Below are 22,085 nucleotides of genomic sequence, written 5' to 3' on the forward strand. Positions count from 1 at the left end.
ACTAGTCTGTAAATCTAGCAAAAGCTGAACAACAATTTCAAAAATGTGATAATCTTAAAAGATTGAAGTACTGGTTTTCACTGATTTAAGACACCCAATATTCCATCATTTATTTCAGCAAAGTATTAAGACATACCCCACTCTGCACACCTAATTTCTTGCAGGCAAATAAATTATGTTGATATGCTCTGGTGCTATAGGTTGCTTAAATTATTTCTCCAATGATGAGCGACATGGAGGCAGAATTTTCCCTATTCATCCTTTCAATTGTGAGAGCAGTCTTCTCCCATCACCTTTGAGATTGAATTATTCTCCATTGCCTCCACACCCAAAAAAAGGTAGAGGTGCCCATTTACTGCTTTTTCCATATATTTGAGGCACTCCCTTCTCCCTTCCCCTAATTTACAGAGACACACCCTCTCCAACACCACCCACCATGCCTGAAGCGACCCTCATTCCCACTCCCACCTCCTTTCTATACTTTTTATTTGGGATCAAACTCCTGTACCCGCCATCAGCACAAATCTTAATTATCAAGATTAATGATCACTAGCAAACCCTTTCAATCACTGATGTCAAAATCCATTTCATAATTGAACACTACCAAAGAACCATTTTTGTTTGATGTTTCTAGTTGTCACTTTCAGCACACAATACAATTCTGAAGCAAGAGATTAAAGCAAGACTTGATGCCAGTGGCAGCATTGTAATACAAAGGAGGTATTAGAATCTCTGCATCTGTGCAAAGGATTAGAAGTTTAAATACATAGCAGCAAACATGCTGCTCAGCAATGAATAGGCACAGTAGTGAAAGAAGCTGGGTGAGGTGTGGCACATTAGTTTACTTTCATTGCTATGAATGTCACACTCAAAGTGGTTATATATCACAGGGACAATTTAGTTGCCCAAGATTCCTTAAATGAAGAATGCCTCAGATTCCTCCAGATGAATTAATACATAAGTGAAATAGCATAAATGAGACCTGGCATTGCACAATTTTGACTAACCAGAGGGACAGTAGTGTTGTTACTAAATCCCAACTCAGAGGAGTGAAAAATGAACCCTGTATGATAGTTGCACCAAAAAAAAACACACACATACAGTACCATACCATGTTAAACAGGGTGCAAACTCACTAAAACATTAAATTTATTTTCAATGATCATATGGTCAACATACTACAAATACTTAGACTCAGTAATTGACTTCTACATACAAAAGTCTGAGCATCCTTGTGTATAATAGTTCATTTACCCTCACTTTCATGTGCAAGCACTCAACACCCTAATGTCAATCTTTAGTGAACAAAAATGTTCTCCTGTTCCGTTTATTCTAAATAAGCACATAAAAAGGCACTGGCCTAATAGCTTCATGTTTCACAATTTAGGCTCATTTGTCTCTCATAATATGGCCACCATATGATCATTTCCTTTCTGATTTACTCTTTTTTGAAAGCTCACACATTCTCATTAGTAGGTTTATTGAGACCCCAATTGCAGATCAGCAACTCCTTCAAAAAACATTGAGGCATAACAGCTGTTAGAACGAGGGGGCCTCTTCATGCTTAGTGATAGATATATCTGAACTTGCGCTTAGTAATAAAATTGTTAAAGGCAGATTTGTGTGCAGTTGCAAATCAGAGGTTTTTGACATTCATGAGATTATCATCCTCCCCTGTGGGGGTTTGTGGGCAGTTGAGCTGCAGACAAGAGGGTGAAGGTGGGGATCCTGCCTTGCTGCCAACCCCACTCTCCTGCAACCTCCATCTGGTCATCGAGCACCTCTGGCCTGGGAGCTAGCAATAATCAGTCCTCAGGTGGATGTCATAGCAAAAACATACACCAGCTCCTCAGTGGTACTGTCTTTCCATAGAGTTGTCGGCCTCATAGGCCAAGCAGCTCTATTGAACGGGGGGGGGGGGGGGGGCGGCAGCATTGGCCTGTGCCAGAGAGGCACTCAATATGGCAGACTTGCCCATAAGGTGGTGATGTAGGAACATAAGAAAGAACATAAGAAATAGGAGCAGGAGTAGGCCATCTAGCCCTTCGAGCCTGCCCCACCATTCAATAAGAATGGTAGGGCCCCTGCTGACTCTCCAGCAGCCAGTCTAAATCCCCATTCCAACCCATGACTTAGCAGAAACAATCCTCAATGAGGATTAAATAAAAAAAACTTTCTGCAATATTCCACCCTCAATTTTAACCATGCCACCCTGACAGGAATGAGGTAGATGCATGGCTACAATAAGAATGTAGTACAGTTACTTTCCCAGCTTGTTTCTGCTTCCCATTTTAATGAGGCACTCTTTCTTTTCAATAAAGAGGCAACCAAGGTGGTCACCAAAGGCAGGCTGGGCAGTTATGAATGTTAGAGTCAGGGTCCTATGTCACAATTTTAACTAAAATTTGCAGAAGTCCTAAACCTACGGCAAGTAGGTCCAGGACCAAAAGTAGCACAGAAAATACAATGTAACATACTTAAGGTTATACACTGCATACAGATGCATGGACATTTTAGTGAGGTAATAAGGTGGTCATCAATTAGATTAAAAAGCCATCAAGGTGAAAGTTAGAGGAAAACAAAACAGAATAGGCTAATCAAACCTATTCCACAATTCAACTGGTTATTGGCTGATCCTCAATACCATTTATCTATCCTTAACAAATAAACATTTACTAATGTCAGCCATGAAAAATTTCCTTAACCCAACACTGACACTTTTTTTGGGAAGTGGGTTCCAGATTTCCACTACCCTTTGTGATAAAACACTTCCCAATTTCACATCTAAATGGGCATCTCCATTTTTAAAATTGTTTTCTAGTTTTGGATTCCCCCATCAAAGAAATAACTTCCCTGCATCAATGCAATGTAGAAGACTTGGGCTTCCAAACAAGTTGTACCCCTAAGTCGAGCTGTTCCAACACAGGCAACCACCCATCAATGTAGAAAGTTGCCCAGATAGATCCCCTCCACTAAAAGCAGGAGAAATCTAATCAGATCAAATGTCACCCAAATCAGTAGTAAAGTAATGGAAGGTTGATAGTCCTATCAAGTGACACTTAACTTACCAATAACCTGTTTGGGTTGTGCCTTGGCCACTCAGTTCCAGGCCCCAGTACAGCCTTGGTCCAAACATAGACAAGAGAGTTGGATATCAGAGGGACAGTGAGAACAACTACCCTGGACATAAGATAGGAACAGGAGGCGGCCATTTGGTTCTTTGAGTCTGCTCCACCATTCATCACAATCATGGCTGATCGTCCAACTCAGTAGCCTAATCTTGCTTTCTCCCCATAACCTTTGATCCCATTCACCTCAAGTGCTTTTTCTAACCACCTCTTAAATACATTCAATGTTTTAGTATCAACTGCTTCCTGTGGTAATGAATTCCACAGGCTCACCACTACTTGGGTGAAGAAATGCCTCCTCACTGCATCACATCAAAGCAGCATTTAGCCAAATGTGGCAACAAGGAGCTGCAGCTAAACTACAACAGAAATCAAGGGGAAAATTCTCCACTGGTTGGAGTCATACTTAGCACAAGGCGGCAGTTGGAGGTCAATCATCTTGGTACAAGGATATCAGTGTACTGTCCCAGACTCAACCATCTTCAGCTGCTTTAAATGACCTCCCTTCCGTCCATTAGGTGGTCAGAAGTGGGGATAGAATCAAAGAAAAACTACAGCACAAACAGGCCCTTCGGCCCACAAGTTGCACTGATCATACATCTACCTACTAGATTTACCTATAACCCTCAATCCTATTAAGTCCCATGTACTCATCCAGAAGTCTCTTAAAAGACCCTATCAAATTTGCCTCCGCCACCACCGACGGCAGCCGATTCCATTCACCCGCCACCCTGAGTGGAAAACTTACCCTGACATCTTCTCTGTACCTACTCCCCAGCACCTTAAACCTCCTGTGGCAGCCAATTCAGCCCTGGGAAAAAGCCTCCGAGAATCCACCTGAACAATACTTCTCATCATCTAAAACACCTCTATCAGGTCCCCTCTCATCCTTCGTCTCTCCAAGGAGAAAAGACCCAGCTCCCTCAACCTATCCTCATGAGACATGCCATCCAATGCAGGTAACATCCTTGTAAATCTCCTCTGCACCCTTTCAATGGCTTCCACATCCTTCCTGTAATGAGGCAACCAGAACTGAGCACAGTACTCCAAGTGGGGTCTGACCAGAGTCTTATACAGCTACAGCATTATCTCCTGACTCCTAAACTCAATTCCTCGATTGACGAAGGCCAGTACACCATACGCCTTCTTAACCACATCCTCTACCTGCGAAGCCGATTTGAGAGTCCTATGAACCTGGACCCCAAGATCCTTCAGATCTTCCACACTGCTAAGAGTCTTACCCTTAATATTATATTCCTTCATCCCAGACCTGCCAAAATGTACCACTACACATTTATCCAGGTTGAAGTCCATCTGCCACTTCTCCACCCAGTCTTGCATCCTATCCGTCACGCTGCAACTTCTGACATCCCTCCAAACTATCCACAACACCTCCGACCTTCACGTCATCAGCAAATTTACCAACCCAACCCTCCACCTCCTCATCCAGGTCATTTATAAAATCACAAATAGCAAGGGTCTCAGAACAGATCCCTGGGGCACTCCACTGGTGACCAACCTCCATGCAGAAAAAGACCCATGTACAACCACTCTCTGCCTTCTGTGGGTAAGCCACTTCTGGATCCACAAAGCAACGTCCCCTTGGATCCCATGCCCCCTCACTTTCTCAATAAGCCTTGCATGAGGGACCTTACCGAACGCCTTGCTGAAGTCCACATAAACCACATCCACCGCTCTTCCTTCGTCAATGTGTTTAGTCACATTTTCAAAAAACTCAACCAGGCTTGTAAGGCATGATCTGCCTTTAACATAGCCTTGCTGACTACTTTTGATCATACTACTCTAAATGTTCATAAATCCTGTCTCAGGATCTTTTCCATCAACTGAGGTTAGACTCACCGGTTGATAATTTCCTGGGCTATCTCTACTCCCTTCCTTAAGGATAGGAACCACATCCATAATCCTCCAAAACCTCTCCCGTCTCCATCGGTGTTCACTGATGAACGTCCAGTACTATTTGCGACTACTCAGACACAGAAAAAATTCAATGTCAATATGCAGCAAGACCTGGAAATCATTCAGGCTTGGACTGATGCATGACAAGTTACACAGCTGCCACATAAGATGGCAATGACCATCTTTAATAAGAGTCTAACCATTCATTCACAACATTACAATCGTTGAATCCCCTGCTATTAACATCCTGGGGGTTACCTTTGACCAGAAACTGAACTGGATCAACCATAAAAATCCTGTGGCTGCAACAACAGATGAGACTGGGAAATCTGCAGAATAAGTCATCTTTTTCCCCCATAGCTTACTTACCATCCATAAGACACAAGTCATGAGTGTGATGGAATACTTTACACTTGCCTGGATGAGTGCGGGTCCCACAACACAAGAAGCCAGACATCATTCGGGACAAAGCAGCCTACTTCAATATCCACCAGCAAAGCACAGAAGCAGCACTCTATCATCTACAAGATGCACTGAAGCAACTCACCAAGGTTTCACTGATTTAAAGTAACTGGCAAGCGAAGCAAAAATTAATACAAGAAAAAAAAGCTTTCATGTAGTGAGTGGTTAAGGTCTGGAACACACTACCAGAGTGTGATGGAGGCAAGATTAATTGAGGCTTACAAGTGGAATCAGACCATTGTCCAAAAAGGAAGAATATGTAGGGTTATGGCGAAAAAGTGGAATAATGGCACTGTGAATTGTTCACTGGAAAGCTGGTGCAGACATAATGGACCAAATGACCTTCTACTACATGGTGATTGTGTGATTCCCTGAAACTACTCCCTTGTTAAAATTTAATGATCTCCTTGAAGCAGATAAACATGCCATGGTCCAACAAGCCTCTACAGAGATTGTTTTCCTAAACTCCAAAAGGTGCAATGTAAACACCAGTTCTTCCTCTACTGTAAACATGTTTAGAAGAGATTTAAAATAACTAGTTAACTTTGATTTATTTTGTGTGCTATGGTATCGTACTAAATCTACTCAAATTATGCAAACAAATCATCACAAAACGCAAGAACAAAATAGGTAACTTTCAAGTGCGTAACTAAAATGTCACTTGAACTCCTAGTTAGGGAAAATAAAAATCTTAAGGTAGGTTTTTCTTAACAAACAGGAATACGCTTAAATTGGAAAGAATTGCAAAACAATGAAATATTTTCACCAGTCATCCCCAAATATTCATTTCAGAAACTATACTCACTTATTTCATGCCAAAGGGAAAACGCAATATTTAGCAGAGTTTAGTAATATTACTACAGTAAGTAGTTCATTGTCAATGGGAAAAAAAATCAACAATTTAGATTTCTAATGTATTTCACTTGTTAGCATTTAATGAAATTGCCACTTGTCAAAATCTTTACCTTGAGGAAATCAGACGGTTATAAAAATTTCCTTCTTTTCAGTACTCAGATGGCCACACATTTAAAAACTAGGCAAAAAGTCTCACTCCAGTGTGCAGAACTTTAAATTTGAAGATCAGCAGATAAGTAAAATAGTCAAAAGGGAGTAAGAAACAAACTTTCAGGAACAAAATAAGTTTTCCATTGTATCCCAGGAGTGTCATTTTTCAAAGTCACCATTAGTTCCATTGTTTTCTGAAGATCTGTCCATGACTTTCTTCTTCCTGATTTACACAGTCACTTCTCAGAAGAACATTAATAGCAGGAGTGGGCCATCTAGCCCTTCGAACCTGCCCCACCATTCAATAAGATCATGGCTGATCTGAAGTGGATCAGTTCCACTTTCCCGCTTTCTCCCCATAACCCTTAATTCTCTTGTCTATCAAAAACCTATCTACCCGTGACTTAAATACATTTAGCGAGGTAACCTCCACCACTTCAACGGGCAGAGAATTCCAGAGATTCATCACCCTTTGAGTGAAGAAGTTCCTCCTCAACTCCAATCTAAACTGCTCCCCCCCACCTCCCCTTATCTTGAGGCTGTGCCCTCTAGTCCTGCTATCTTTTCTAAGTGGGAAGAATCTCTCTACCGCTACCCTATCCATCCCTTTCACTATATGTCTCCATAAGATCCCCCCCCCAGCCTTCTAAACTCCAACGAGTACAGATCCAGTCTATTTAGTCTCTCTTCATAGTCCAACCCCCTCATCTCTGGTATCAGCCTAGTGAACCTCCTCTGCACTCCCTCCAAAGCCAATATATCCTTGCGCAAGTGCGGCGACCAAAACTGCACGCAGTACTCCAGCTGCGGCCTCACCAGTACCCTGTACAGTTGCAGCAAGACCTCCCTGCTTTTGTATTCTATCCCCCTCACTATAAAGGCCAGCATTCCATTCGCCTTCTTGATCACCTGCTGCACCTGCAGACTGGGTTTTTGCGACTCATGCACAAGAACCCCCAGGTCCCTCTGCACCGTAGCATGCTGCAGCTTTTCACCCTTTAAATAGTAATCCCTCCTACTATTATTTCTGCCAAAGTGGATAACCTCACGCTTGCTAACATTGTACTCCAACTGCCAGGTCCTCGCCCACTCGCTCAGCCTATCCAAATCCCTCTGCAGACTTTCCACACCCTCCGCACAATTTGCTTTTCCACTCATCTTCGTGTCATCAGCAAATTTCGTCACCCTACGCTCAGCCCCCTCCTCCGGATCATCTATATAAATGGCAAATAGCTGAGGCCCCAGCACTCCACTAGTCACCAACTGCCAGAATAGCACCCATTGATACCAGCTCTCTGCCTATTAGACAACCAATCCTCTATCCACGCTAACACCTTACCCCCAACTCCACGCACCCTAACCTTCTGTAGCAACCTTTTATGAGGCACCTTATCAAACACCTTTTGAAAATCTAGAAACACCACATCCACCGGTTCCCCTCTGTCTACCGCACTTGTCACATCCTCATTGAAATCCAATAAATTTGTCAAACACGACTTCCCCTTAATGAATCCGTGCTGCATCTGCTCTATCAAACCATTCCTTTCTAGGTGCCTCACTATTTCTTCTTTGATGATGGATTCAAGCATTTTTCCAACTACAGACGTTAAACTAACCGGCCTATAGTTCCCTGCCTTTTGTCTGCTCCCTTTTTTTAAACAGCGGCATACCATTAGCCGTTTTCCAATCTTCTGACACTTCCCCGGAATCCAGTGAATTTTGGTAAATAATCACTAAGGCATCCACTATCACCTCTGCCATTTCCTTCAGAACCCTGGGATGCATTCCGTCCGGTCCTGGGGACTTGTCCACCTTCAGTCCCATTAGGCTATCAAGCACTACCTCTCTAAGTGACAGTAATCGCATTCAGGCCCTCAACTCCTACCATCCTTCTATCTTTAATATCCGGCAAACTATTCGTGTCCTCCTCCATGAAGACCGACGCAAAAAACTTATTTAAGGCCTCAGCCATTTCCTCATCTCCCACTACTAAATCCCCCCTCTCATCCTCTATCCTCATCCAGAAGTATCTGATGATACACACAAGCTAATGATATCAAGCTCCACATCTCCACTTCCATGCCCTCAAATCTCTGGCTTGAGATCAAATTGTGGATGAGTCATATTTCTCTGCTTGAACTCAGGAAGACCCAAAGTTGTCATTTTCAGCCCTCCACCCTCCATTATAAGCTTTTTCCTTCATCACAGACTCAAACCCCCCCCCCCTCCTTAACAAGCTAATCCAGACCAATCCCACGGAACTTAAAGTCCACATAACTGTCACTTCCATCCTTTTCTGTTTAGAAGTGGGCTTTGTCTGCATTGGTCATCACCAGGCTCCATTGCACTAACATTTGCTTTGGCTACCTACGCTATATTTTTCATAAATTCCAATTTGCCAAAAGACTTGTGACACGAATCCTGTCCTGCATTTCATTTCTCGCACCAAGTTCATTGATCTAGGTAGGTTCTCTCAGCCCTTAAATTTTCCCAAAAACAATTCTAAGATTTGGTTTTATCCTACGTCTGCAATCTCCTCCAGGGTGACCAAAAGTTCTTCAAAAAGGGAGGCCAAATGGAGCAACCAAAAGGAGGAGAGATGGAGGGAGTGTGGTTTAGGGAGAAAATTTCAGAACTTTGGGAATTTCCCCAAGATTGAGAAATGTGACAAAGTGGTAATGCTGGGTGTCATTAGCATACATGTAGCCACTGATCCTATGGTGGTGGATCAGACTTTTTACGGTGGATGAGGTTGCCAAGGGGATTCTTGAAAATAAGCAAGTGGAGGATGTTAAAGATAGATCCTTGGCCGTTCTCTAGATGGTGACGACAATGGGCATCCTCTGTACAGTTGATTAGAAGAACTAATGAGTGAAAAATCAAGGACAGTCTCATCAAACTGGACAATAAAGGAGATACTGGAAGAGAATAGGCATCAATAACGTATCATAGTCATTAGCACAGTGAAGGCTATTTTCAATTTAGGTTTGGGCTCTTTCAGGAAGGTGGGTGGGCAGGAAGCATGGTTAGAGGCTAGTAAGTTGAAAAACAGATTATGAAGCAATATATTCAAACACTTTGGATAGCAAACAAAAGCCGAACAGGGAGTTGTAGTACGTAAATTTTTGTACGTAGTGTATTTTTGAGAAGGGGCGAACAGTAATTTTAAATGAACAAAGGCTGAGGAGAGTGAACTGTTTTCAATGCCATCTGGAAGGGGAGAAAGACTTTACAGACTTCAACTACACAAACAAATTTACTGGATAATAAATATACTAGTACCTTGGCATTGATATATCAACACTTGCAAGTTGACGTAATTATTTTGCACATAATAGAAGTGGATGTGTAAATTTTGAGGTCCAAACTGATCACAAAAAAAGTAACAAAATACAGAAAAACGAAGCATAGATATCAGCCATTTTCGGAATATGGTGCATTCAGCAGCTGTTCCATTTAGGATGTGATTGTTAGCAAAACACATAATTAATAACTCTGTGATAGATAGGCTTGAAGGACAAAAATCGCACAACTGGAAGATTATTGAACAAAATCAGACAGAAGTCTTACAAGGAAGGTACAGTTCCAAAAGTCTTTCGGGCAATATTGCATTTATAGTTCTAATATTGGACACTAGTGAACAAAGCGTGTTTGAAGCATTAACGGCGTACAACAGCACAAGCATTACAAGGGAAAATTTAATTTAGAAACATGCATTCAAACTTTGAAGTCAGTATTGTACTTTGAATTTTGATTATAGGAAGACGAATTTGATTTCAGAAGATACAAGATGTCAAATTAACTTGTTACTTTTCTGAACAGCATTTGAGTAACTAAAATCTGTGGTTTTACACTACATTGTTTTTGTTGTTTCTAATCCCCTCCCACCACCACCTTCATTATTCTTGGGAGGCTTGCTTATCTGAGTATTCACTTCTTGTGAAAAGTTAACCTGATTTCTCTAGAAAAAAAATTGAAATTAGATCCAAATCTGAATATAAATTATGAAAATGCTGTTAGAAGATCCAAATAACCTATTCTCATCTTTCCAACAGCTATGAAATGGGTCAAATATTAACCACATGAGCTTTCATCCACCCACTGAAAGTAACCTGCTGTGGTTGGTTGATTTGCTCGTTGATATTAGAAAAACAGACTACATTTTCACACGGGTATTTATGCATCCAGATGTCGTTATCTGCAAGTCAATTTCAAATTTTAAAAGGTTAAAAACACAAAGCTCAATTCCAATGTCGATGTCATGAAATTCATTTCCTAATCATTTCATCTACTGCCATTTCTAAATGAATGTTTTGTCCATTTACCTCAACCCTTTAAAGCCCAGGCAGGTTAACCTGTGTCACTAAATGTTAGGAAGGTGCCTGAACTACAAGCTGCGGGTTGGACGTCTGAATCAGGTCAATTTCGAAGATGGTATGTTGGTTATATCCCTCATTGCTACAATGCCAAACAATGGGTTTTGTCTGTCACTGACACAGCTAGAGTCAGGTCTTTCACAAGATGGACTTGAGCTGCATTTATTTACATGGCTCTCAAGAGGATATTAAAAATATAACTCATAGGATCTGCACATGCTGCAAGGTGGGAATAACATTCTCTGGTTTGACACTAGTATTTTTCAGCAAATATAAATTCAATATTTTATATTTTAAAATGGAGGCTGATCACCAGCAGTGCGATGCATCCTTGTTGACAAGTACTTACTGCTGTCAGTAAACGGTTGCTATCTGCAGGATGGTGAAAGCCAAGCTTGTCCAAGTAAAGTCTTTTTTCACAAGAGGGAGATGGATCTCAAAGCCCAATAAAAATACCATTAATTGATTAAATCATTTAGTTTCAATTAAGGGAACATGTGATTTACTCCTCTTTCTGACAAAGGTTGTATTAAAGTCTGCAAACTACAAACTGCTACCTGTTAAAAGGATCCTACATGAAATGAGTGAGCAGTCTCAATCCAATTCTGACTGAGCACTGCATTGTCAATTTGTTTTGTATTGGGAATGACAGGTGTAGCAGTTTTGTGGTTGGAGCTGTAACAAATGTCTAAAGTTCAGTAAAGCCAACTTTATTTTTCACCTGTGCTGCAATTGACCCGACTGTTTGATATTGACAATGGGTACCAAGAGTTCCAACTCCCAAACATCAACATCCTTCATCCTGACAAGCACAAGCACACAAAATAAAATTACCACCTCAACATCACAAACAAGAAGACAGACTTTTTGCTAATCAAGCTCAAACTAACCACCACCCAAGGTGCTTCGAACAAACAAATTCCAGTTCTTTTAAAAAGGTAAGGAAAAATGTGGGATGATCAAAAAGCTCGTTGAAGGGGAGTTTGAGAATATGCTTAAAAAGAACAGATTTAAAGTGTTGGGGGCCAGATCAAAAGCTCCATGGAGTTAACCTAGAACTTTTTTTGATTTTAGCATTAGGATAAGCATATGGTGTTACACTCAAGATCTGATTCAATAATAAGCTTTTATTAAAACAAACTTTGGTAAAAAGTTATGCAAATTTTTTGTTCTATTTTTAACTGTGTTGCTAACAATCAGAAGTACTTAAACATGACAAGGTATGATTAACAAGGAGGTCTCTCTATATAGTTCCAATGTAACCATTATCCTCAGTCATAAATCTCTCCAAGAATTAGCACAAAAAAAGACATGTTCATGTGGGTGGTACGTTTCCAGCCTTTTGAGCCCACTGGACAGGAAGACACCTGCCTTCTGACTCCTGTACAGCAATCTTCAGAGACAGATCTACCTTCAAACTGCAGAATCTCTAAAAAAGATTCCAGTCTCCAAATCCAAAGAAAGAGAAACACCGTTCTCTTAACAATCCTGAGCAACATCTGAACTTGATTTCCCTGTGTAAGGTGAGCTCCAGTCACATGATGCCCCTATTCTGCAAAACCCCAGGGGAAAATACTAAATGAACAGAACAACATTAGCTAAATTAAAACAAACATTCTAGCAATAGGAGCAATTATGCTGCTGCTGCTGTAACAACAGGGTTGTGGGATGCAGACAAAACAGCAATAGTAAAACAAAATCATTAAAGCAGAACCTGAACAAGAAACATAATCCAATCCATTTCTTAAAAGGTACAGTATCATCACAAAAAGAGACAGCAAAATTTAAGCAGGGAATTCCAACTAGAGAATCCACGCATTGAATCCCTCAATGTGAGGTGATAAGTTATACATTATACTTATAACAACATCACATTTTTAGCTGAAGTTATTAGAATATCAAACCAGCCAGGATAATTTAAGTTTGGTACCCAAGTCTGCAAGAATATGCATTTTCTAATGCACCATTTTTCAGGATCACTATCTGTATTCTAATTTACTGTGAAAGGTGATTTATACTAAAATGTTGCTTTTTTGTTTTTATTCCAATTCAATCAAATCAAGTCCAATTCAGAGTCTCAAAGTTGAGACATTCCCGATCCAAGCTGACAAGATTGGGCCCTCACCTCCTATCTTGGGCCTGATCTACATGATCCAAGCTGATTGGAGTAGGCACAGCTCCTCCTGCAAGGCTTGATCTCAATTGCACCTTAGCCAAAAGGCCAAGATGCTGCTTTTAAAAATTACTTCAAAATGAAGCTGAAATGTAACCTAATGACTTTAACCAAGCACAGCATGTCGATACTACACTTGATCTTAGCCAAAAGGCCGAGAAGCAATAAAATGGTTTCGATCCATCGACCTCTGGGTTATGGGCCCAGCATTCTTCCGCGGCGCCACTCTGCTACACTTTTAAGATCAGAACAGATTAAAATTTTCATAGGATGTTGGACAGGTGGAGAAAAGGCATGGTAAAACTGGACACATCTGTGGAATGTTACTACTAACATGCCAAAAATGATATAATCAAAATCCAATTGGAGTCAGCCAAGGCTCATTAGATAGCAGTAGCTTTATTCAATTGGTAAACTGCAGGGGATAATTTATAGGGAACACCACCTAGAGCAGCAGCAACTGGTTTAATTGGTTGACGTGTTATTTAACACATGGACAAGGAACGGGTCAGAAGTCAAACAGCTGTTTTCCTACCCAATTAGGGACAAAGAGGAAGCTTGGGATCAGTTTTAATTTCTAATAAAGGCAGGCAAGGATTGTGCAGACCATTTTGTTTTAAAGATAAAACTGATCAAATTCAGAGAAAATGATCAGAAAATGAAAGTGTAGAGAGATGAGTATTTTCTATGCTGCAAGGAAGTGGGACAAGATTTACTGCAATTGTTATTTGTTACATGGACTACCTATAAAACAGTTTTAAACATTATCTAGCCTAATTTCACAATACATCCATATACTACCTATAAAAGTTTTAAAATTTATTCAGTCTAGTTTCACATGTGTTAAATCAACTGTTTCATGAGATTGGCAAAACACATGGTTAATGTAGATGTTAGCTATAGAAGACAAAAGGCAGAGTCACCATAGTCTCAGATGACCATAGGTTTCTCCCCTCTTTGAGGGAGGGGGCCAACTGATGGTGATTTAATGCGAAGACCACAACGACTCAGATGAGAGGCAAGGGTGAGAAGGTGGGCCTTCATAAATAACCTCAGCTGGCACAGGTATCGAACCTGCATTGTTGACGTTGCTCTGCATCACAAACCAGCTGTTCAACCAACTGAGCTAAACGAACATGTTAGCTATATGGGTTTCCTGACACCATTGATTAGGTTCCATAGAATTATTAGCAAAAATCAGTCGCACAATTGGAAGTAACCTGATAAATGATTGGGAGAAAGGAGACAGAATATATTCTGATTGGTGAGATACAACATGCTGTTCCCCAAAAAGTTTGTCCTCAGCTTTTCACCATATATAATGTTTTGAATGAATGAAGAGAGTGCAATAAAATCCAAGTATGCAAATGACACTAAATTACGAGGGACAGCAAGCACTGCAGACGGGAACAGGAAGTTACAAAGCGAGTGGACTGAACTATGGTGGAGTTCCATAATTGCAAAATATGATGGTATACATTCTGGATCAAAGATAGACAAAAATCAGAATACTTTCTTAAATGGAGAAAGACTAGGGAGTTAGGCAGAAGAAAAGGAATCAATGTTCACAAATTATTAAAAGGTTAGTACATAACTATAACTTGTGAAGCCAATGGAACTTTGGCCTTTATGTTGAGGAGCTACAACATAAAAAGCAAAAGCCAGTTAGCCGCACAGACCTTTAGGTGCCAGAGTACTGCATTCTGTTTTGGGTTGCAAATGTTTTATTTTTGGCCAATAATGGTGAGCCTAAAGCATTAAATTGCTAATTTATAAGGCAGATATAAACCAAGTCTTGTCTATTTCAGTAGGTGTTAATTACCACCAACCTTTCTGCTGCTAGAAATTAACTACAAGTGGGGAGTTTCATTCCTTCGATTTGTTGAAAAGTTTTACTTAATTTTGCTGTCAGTCATTTTTCCTCTCAATGTCGTGATTTCTTTTGTGCCTAGATTTCTCCTCCTGCACCCAATTCAAATTCATCGCCAACTTTTCCTTCTGTCTTTGCACCATTAATTATAAACTTTTAATCTTTTTGTTAAGGAGATACATGCTTGCCCTCTTCATTTGGCTCAATATGCTTGGTTTCTCTTGCTGTGACAAGCTTGCACTTTCAGCAACTAGGGCACAAAATATCACAATTAAAGAGGGCAGAGGCAGGTCCAATCAATGACAAGGGCCCTCTCTCTCTACTGCAGTAAATTGTGGACTATTGGTCAAGGAAGAGTTACAATTTTGATTCATCGGAATTAGAGGGCAGGTCACGTATTGATTGTGTTCCATTCAAGTTTAGAAGGCTGAAGGGTGCCCTAACCACATAACAGGATTCAGACGAGTAATTTCAAAGTAACTGCTTGTTCTGATGGAGACTTAAAAATCAGTAACCTAATCTTCTATAGAGCTACACTATTTAACATAAGAACATAAGAAATAGGAGCAGGAGTAGGCCATCTAGCCCTTCGAGCCTGCCCCGCCATTCAATAAGATCATGGCTGATCTGTCGTGGCTCAGTTCCACATTCCCACCCTCTCCCCATAACCCTTAATCCCCTCTATCATCAAAAACCCATCAACCCGCGTCTTAAAAATATTTAGCGAGGTAGCCTCCACCACTTCAACGGGCAGAGAATTCCAGACATTCACCACCCTTTGAGTGAAGAAGTTCCTCCTCAACTCCGTTCTAAATCGCCCCCCCTTTATCTTGAGGCTGTGCCCCCTAGTCCTACTGTCCTTTGAGCGGGAAGAGTCTCTCCACCTCTATCCTATCCATCCCATTCATCATCTTATATGTCTCAATGAGATCTCCCCTCATTCTTCTAAACTCTAACGAGTACAAGCCTAGTTTATTCAGCCTCTCCTCATAGCTCAACCCCCTCAGCTCCGGTATCAGCCGAGTAAACCTCCTCTGCACTCCCTCCAAGGCCAAAATATCCTTGCGTAAGTGCGGCGACCAAAACTGCACACAGTACTCCAGCTGCGGCCTCACCAATGCCCTATACAGCTGCAGCAAGACCTCCCTACTTTTATATTCAATCCCCCTCACTATGAAGGCCAGCATCCCATTCGCCTTCCTGACCACCTGCTGCACCTGCAGGCTGGGTTTTTGCGACTCGTGCACAAGGACCCCGAGGTCCCTCTGCACCGTCGCCTGCTGCAGTTTCTCGCCACATAAGTAATAGTCCTTCCTACCATTATTCCTACCAAAGTGGACCACCTTGCACTTGCCAACATTAAATTCCATTCGCCAGTTCCTGGCCCATTTGCCCGGCCTATCTAGATCCTTCTGCAGACTCTCCACACCCTCCGCGCAATTTGCCATTCCACCAATCTTGGTGTCATCAGCAAATTTCGACACCATACACTCGGTTCCCTCCTCCAGATCATCTATATAAATGGTAAATAGCTGAGGCCCCAGCACCGACCCCTGGGGCACTCCACTAGTCACCAACCGCCAATCCGAATAGCACCCATTGACCCCCACTCTCTGCCTCCTATTTGACAACCAATCCTCTATCCACGCTAACACCCTACCCCCAACTCCATGTCCCCTGACCTTCTGCAATAACCTCTTGTGAGGTACCTTGTCAAACGCCTTCTGAAAATCAAGACAGACCACATCCACTGGCTCTCCTCTATCCACCGCCCTAGACACATCCTCATAGAACTCCAATAAATTTGTCAGACACAACTTCCCCTTAATAAAACCATGCTGCGTCTGCTCTATCAAGCAATTCCCCTCAAGATGCCTCACTATTTCCTCCTTGATGACGGATTCTAACATTTTACCTACAACAGACGTTAAACTAACCGGCCTATAATTCCCTGCCTTTTGCCTGCCACCCTTCTTAAACAATGGCGTAACATTAGCCGTTTTCCAATCTCCCGGCACTTCCCCGGAATCCAGCGATGTTTGGAAAATAACCACCAAGGCATCCACTATCACCTCCGCCATTTCTTTCAGAACCCTCAGATGCACTCCATCCGGTCCTGGGGACTTGTAATAGGAGCAGAATTAGGAAGCACACTTACCACAGAAATAGAAATTCTCCCAAATAGCGGCAGATGCAGGGTCAATTGACATTCAAGATTGAAATTTAGATTTTTGGTAGCTGAAGTATTGAGTACTTTGCATATCTTTACATTTCTTCCTTGGTAAAGACAAAGGAAGAAGTTGCTACCCACCCATGGTGAAAGAGATGATAATTCAGTCATTAAAAGAGTTTAAAATTGATAAGATTGTGGGATAGGTCTGTAAAGTACATAAAGCACCAGGACTAGATGCAATGCATACAAGATACTACGGGAAGAAAGTGGAGATAACAGAGGCACAGGCCATTGTTTTTCATTTTATGGGTCCAGGGCTAATCATCTTAGACGTGTAATTTGGATTAGCCAATGTTACCATAACCAAGCTGGTTAGACACACCAGGAAACTGAATGCTGATCCTTGAAACATGGGAGTTGACCTATTAAAAACGACAGGGACTAATGTTGCTAACTACAGGTGCACCAGTCCCTTCTTTCCACATGTGTTTTCAGTTTACCAGTCTGAACTTCTGGGGTGCATTAAGTCACATTTTGCTCAGGAGTTCAGGTTCAATTTGATTGCCCCTTGTGGTAATATAATCAGGGCCTAGTTTTAAGGCTGATTAAATTGGATATCCTAAATTAAAGAATTGGGCATATTAAACAATCAAACTTCAGACTGGCCAATTGTACAAATACAGAAACATGTCTGAGCCTGACCCTTCAATCACCCAAAGGTTGTCACACTCTACTTATACTCAGCAGGAGATCATTGCACCCCACTGAAATGCACCAGCCCTTTTGTTAGAAGCCCAGATCGGGCCAGACTTACTATAACTGTCACTGCAGTTACCTGATTTGACAACAGGTTACATATAAGCAACAGCATGGAGATGGACATCTGGGGACGGACCCTGCTGTCCTGAAAGGCAGACATCAAGAAACCCACTGGGTATTGGAACCCCCTCCTGGGACGTCATTGGCCAAAACCAGAGAAGTTTCTGGAAAGGCAAGCAGGCAGGGGGATAAAAGGTACACACCTCAGACCACCAGGAGTGAAGACTCAACGAGGGAGGCAACCTTGACCATTTGGAAGACTGACGCTTCTTGGCTTTTTGGCAAAAATCAAGTGTAATATCAACATGCTGTACTTGGTTGAAGTCATTAGGTTATATTTTAGTTTCATTTGAAGCAACTTTTAAAAGCGGCATCTTGGCCTTTTGGCTAAGATACAAAATGAGATCAAGCCTTGGAGGAGGTGCAATGCCTACTCCAATCAGCTTGGAGCATGTAGCTCAAGACCAAGGCAGGAGGTGAAAGCCCTGTCTTGTCAGCTTGGAACAGGAACGTCTCACTTGTTGAAATTCTGAATTGGACTTGATTTCATTGAATTGCATTTTAAAAAAACTGACTAGAGAAGAAAGGAAGCTGCCATCGAGACTCACCTTCATGACGACGGACTAGAGGGACTCAGAATCGAGTCTGCAGTTTAACCAAACCATCTTTGCAGGTAGTATAATTGAATCTGGGGTATCATCTCATTTTATGTGGGTAATTTAAGGGTTAATAGTATTATTATTAATGAACCTTTACTATGTTTGTCCTTTGTCCAAAGGAGGGCACCAGGGTAAAACCTTGAAGAAAGAAAATTGGTCAAAAGTATCTAAGAATTAACAGGTACAACATCCTCCCCATCCGAAAGTTTCTTGCAGCTCCCAGGTGACAGCTGAGAACTCAACATACAAGTTCTGGATTTCTTAAAAACAACATTCCAGTAACCAAAGTTCTGTTGACGCTTTAGTAAATTCCCAGTTCTGGCTTGTGGCCACTTTTGTTTTAAAAAGGTGTGGCATTAGCCTCCCTCTAATCCATTGGAATAATCCATGTCCTTAAATGCGACAAGAAATAAGTCTGCCATTTTTTTTTCGCAAATCAAACAAACTGAGGGATAAAATAAAAGGGACTGCCCAAAACAAGAAAAACCAAACTGTAAAAGAAACTTAATACATCAAACCAAAAATTCCTATTAAACTATCAAAAGTAGCAATCCCATCAGGTTTAAGACAAACATTCCTTAATTTTATATTGTATCCCTTTTGCATTACCAACATTAGTGTCAGTGTCAATTTACATTATAAATGGTAACTGAACAGCGTGGATAAAGCAGCCATTTAAAACTTGCACCATATTTAAGGAGCCCAAAGTTGTGCTGCAGTCGAATGGAGTTTAAATTGGGTCAGACTTTGCTAGTCAGTCAAAAGGAACTGCAAAGCTGTGATTTATGAGTAAATGGCGTATCAACTTCAGGTCAGTGTCAATATCCAAATAGGTTCTGAAGAAAAAACAGCACCCTGGCCTCATCTTCCTTATTTCTTTTACTTCAACTTGCTAAACCTATCCATTGAAAACAGTTAACTACTAGGTTTTACTTAAAGTTCCATTTTAACAATGTGATAAGTGTTAATGATCAAATAGTCGCTCCAGCACAGAAATGCAATACCACATTCCTTGGAGGTTTTTGAAATGTTTTCAGAGAATTCAAAATTCTTCTCTCTTACCCCTCACTATTTCTGTACCAGATCTAACATTAAATTCACCCACTCCAATTCACCCTCTTTTACTGTTCTTCCTGTATTTATTTCCCAATTCTTAATTCTCGCTGGCTAAGGAGGTGCCTTGTTGGTTTGCCTTGGTCACTTGGATTTCAGATGCTGCGTTTCCTTTATTCTGTTATCAGCTCACACTGATGCACATATAACTAACAGGAAATGCCACTGCATGCCCTGCTCAAGCAAATTTTGGGACGATGTCTGGCCGTCTTAAACCTTTCAACTAATTTTCTGGCTGTTCTAACAGTAGCTTTAGTTACCTCAGCAGAGCCCAGTACTTTCTTGTTATCCCAAGAGCAACTTTATTTTAATTTGTAAAACTATTTTTGTCAAGTCTGATTAGCTCCTGCATGTAACTAGAATCATACAACAGAAGAAGCCCTTCGGCCCATCAACTCTACACCAACACATTAGAAACTTGAATTCCCACCTAATCCCATTGGCCAGCGTTTGGCCCATATCCCTGAACGTTATGATGTGCCAAGTGCTCATCCAGACACTTTTTAAAGGATGTGAGGCAACCCACCTCTACCACTCTCCCAGGCAGGGCATTCCAGACTGTTACCACCCTTTGGGTAAGAAGCTTTTAAACCTCCTACCCCTCATCTTGAACTTATGTCCTCTCATAACTGACTCCACTAAAGGGAAACAGTGCTCTTCATCCACTCTGTCCATGTTCTTCAATCTTCTACAACTTGATCAGATCACCCCTCAGTCTTCTCTTGGATAAAAGAATTCAAGTTTATCCAACCTCTTTTCATAACTTCAATGTTCATCCCAGGCAGCATCCTGGCGAATCTTCTCTGCACCTCCTCCAGTACAATCACATCCTTCTGATGCTGTGGCAACCAGAACCGCACAGTACTCAAGCTGTGGCCCAAGTTCTATAGCCACTTCCATTTTATTTGTCTTTTTTGCAGCCTTGAGGATATACATGACTTCTCGGTTTTGTCTAAGCGAGGTTTTAAAATTTAAATTCTTCCATTTAACTGAAGTTGTCATGGTCAAGGTGGCTACAGCACTGAAAAGACTAGTTCAAAGAGATACTCCTATGAATGGGTGAAGCGTATGTTGACTAGCACTGTCCAAATTTTTAGTCAATTTTGTTACTTTTGTGTAGAAAATCAATCCTGATCAACACCACTGTGGGTTCTCTACCTCTCCTCTTTCTAAGATGGTCTTTAAACAAAGCTCTTGGTCACACAAATGTCTTGCTCAGTGTCAATTTTTGCTTCATAATGCCTTGATTGTTTCTCACATTATATAGGTCTAAGTTGTTATTAATGAAAAAGAGTAGGAGGAAGGTTTAGTGAGGGAATTCCAGTGCTCAGGAAGCAAAAGTACAACCACTAGCAATGTATTGATGCAAACTGAAAATGCACAGTCTTGAATTGGATGTGGGGTGGAGCAATTGGATTGTGGGGGGCGGAGGTTTTGGTTGTAGGGCTGGAGAAGATTAAAGCAATAAAGGATGGCAAGGTCATAGTGAGATTTGAAAACAAAGATTTTGAAAGACCACTGCCTGCAACTGATGCAAACTGTTGCTATAACATCCCACCATTATTTTACTTGCATTTCAAATAAATACATACGGATTTTAAAATGAGCAAAAAATATTGATAGTTGACACTTTCCTCAAGGGTATGATTTATGGATGGAGGTGAACTAAAAATGTTGGTCCAGATCTTCTTTCCTCAGAACTTGCACTATTCCTTACAAAATTAAAACCTGTGTTACACAGCAAATGGTAGTGATCTGGAATTCACTGCACAAGTCAGAGGTTTACAGCATGGAAACAGGCCCTTTGACCCAACTTGTCCATGCCGCCTTTTTTTAAAAACACCTAAGCTAATCCCAATTGCCCGCATTTGGCCCATATCCCTCTATACCCATTGTACCCAAGTAACTACCTAAATGCTTTTTAAAAGATAATTGTACCTGCCTCTACTACTACCTCTGGCAGCTTGTTCCAGATACTCACCACCCTCAAAAAAATTGCCCCTCTGGGTACTTTTGTATCTCTCCCCTGTCACCTTAAACCTATGCCCTCTAGTTTTAGTCTCTCCTACCTTTGGGAAAAGATATTGACTATTTACCTTGTCTATGCCTCTCATTATTTTACAGACTTCTATAAGGTCACTCCTCAGCCTCCTACGCTCCAGAGAAAAATGTCCCAGTCTACTCAGCCTCTCCTTACAACTCAATCCATCAAATCCCAGTAGCTTTCTTGTGGTATATGCAGAAATAATGATTTCAAAAGGCATTAGATGGTCAGGACTGGATTGTTTTGCAGGGAGCTGGCATGCATTTGATGGACCAAATAGCCAACTTTTGTGCTTTAAACGGATCTGAAGAGGAAATAATGGAGCAAAGAGTCAAAATCCTTCCAT

At 41.2% G+C, this 22,085-nt stretch overlaps 1 protein-coding gene and 1 non-coding gene across 3 annotated transcripts in view; both read right to left on the reverse strand.

Annotated features, from left to right (window-relative positions):
- cdyl (chromodomain protein, Y-like) overlaps window positions 1-22,085 on the reverse strand; it is a 189,792-nt gene that overhangs the window by 80,164 nt on the left and 87,543 nt on the right. The gene's annotated exons all lie outside the window — the stretch shown is intronic.
- Window positions 13,045-13,227, reverse strand: LOC145362175 (U2 spliceosomal RNA). The gene has a single exon (XR_013889948.1). It is a non-coding gene; the product is annotated as a U2 spliceosomal RNA (small nuclear RNA).

Source organism: Carcharhinus amblyrhynchos, chromosome 2 (assembly GCF_965287045.1).
Source record: "Carcharhinus amblyrhynchos chromosome 2, sCarAmb.v2.hapA, whole genome shotgun sequence".
Lineage (NCBI taxonomy): Eukaryota > Metazoa > Chordata > Chondrichthyes > Carcharhiniformes > Carcharhinidae > Carcharhinus > Carcharhinus amblyrhynchos.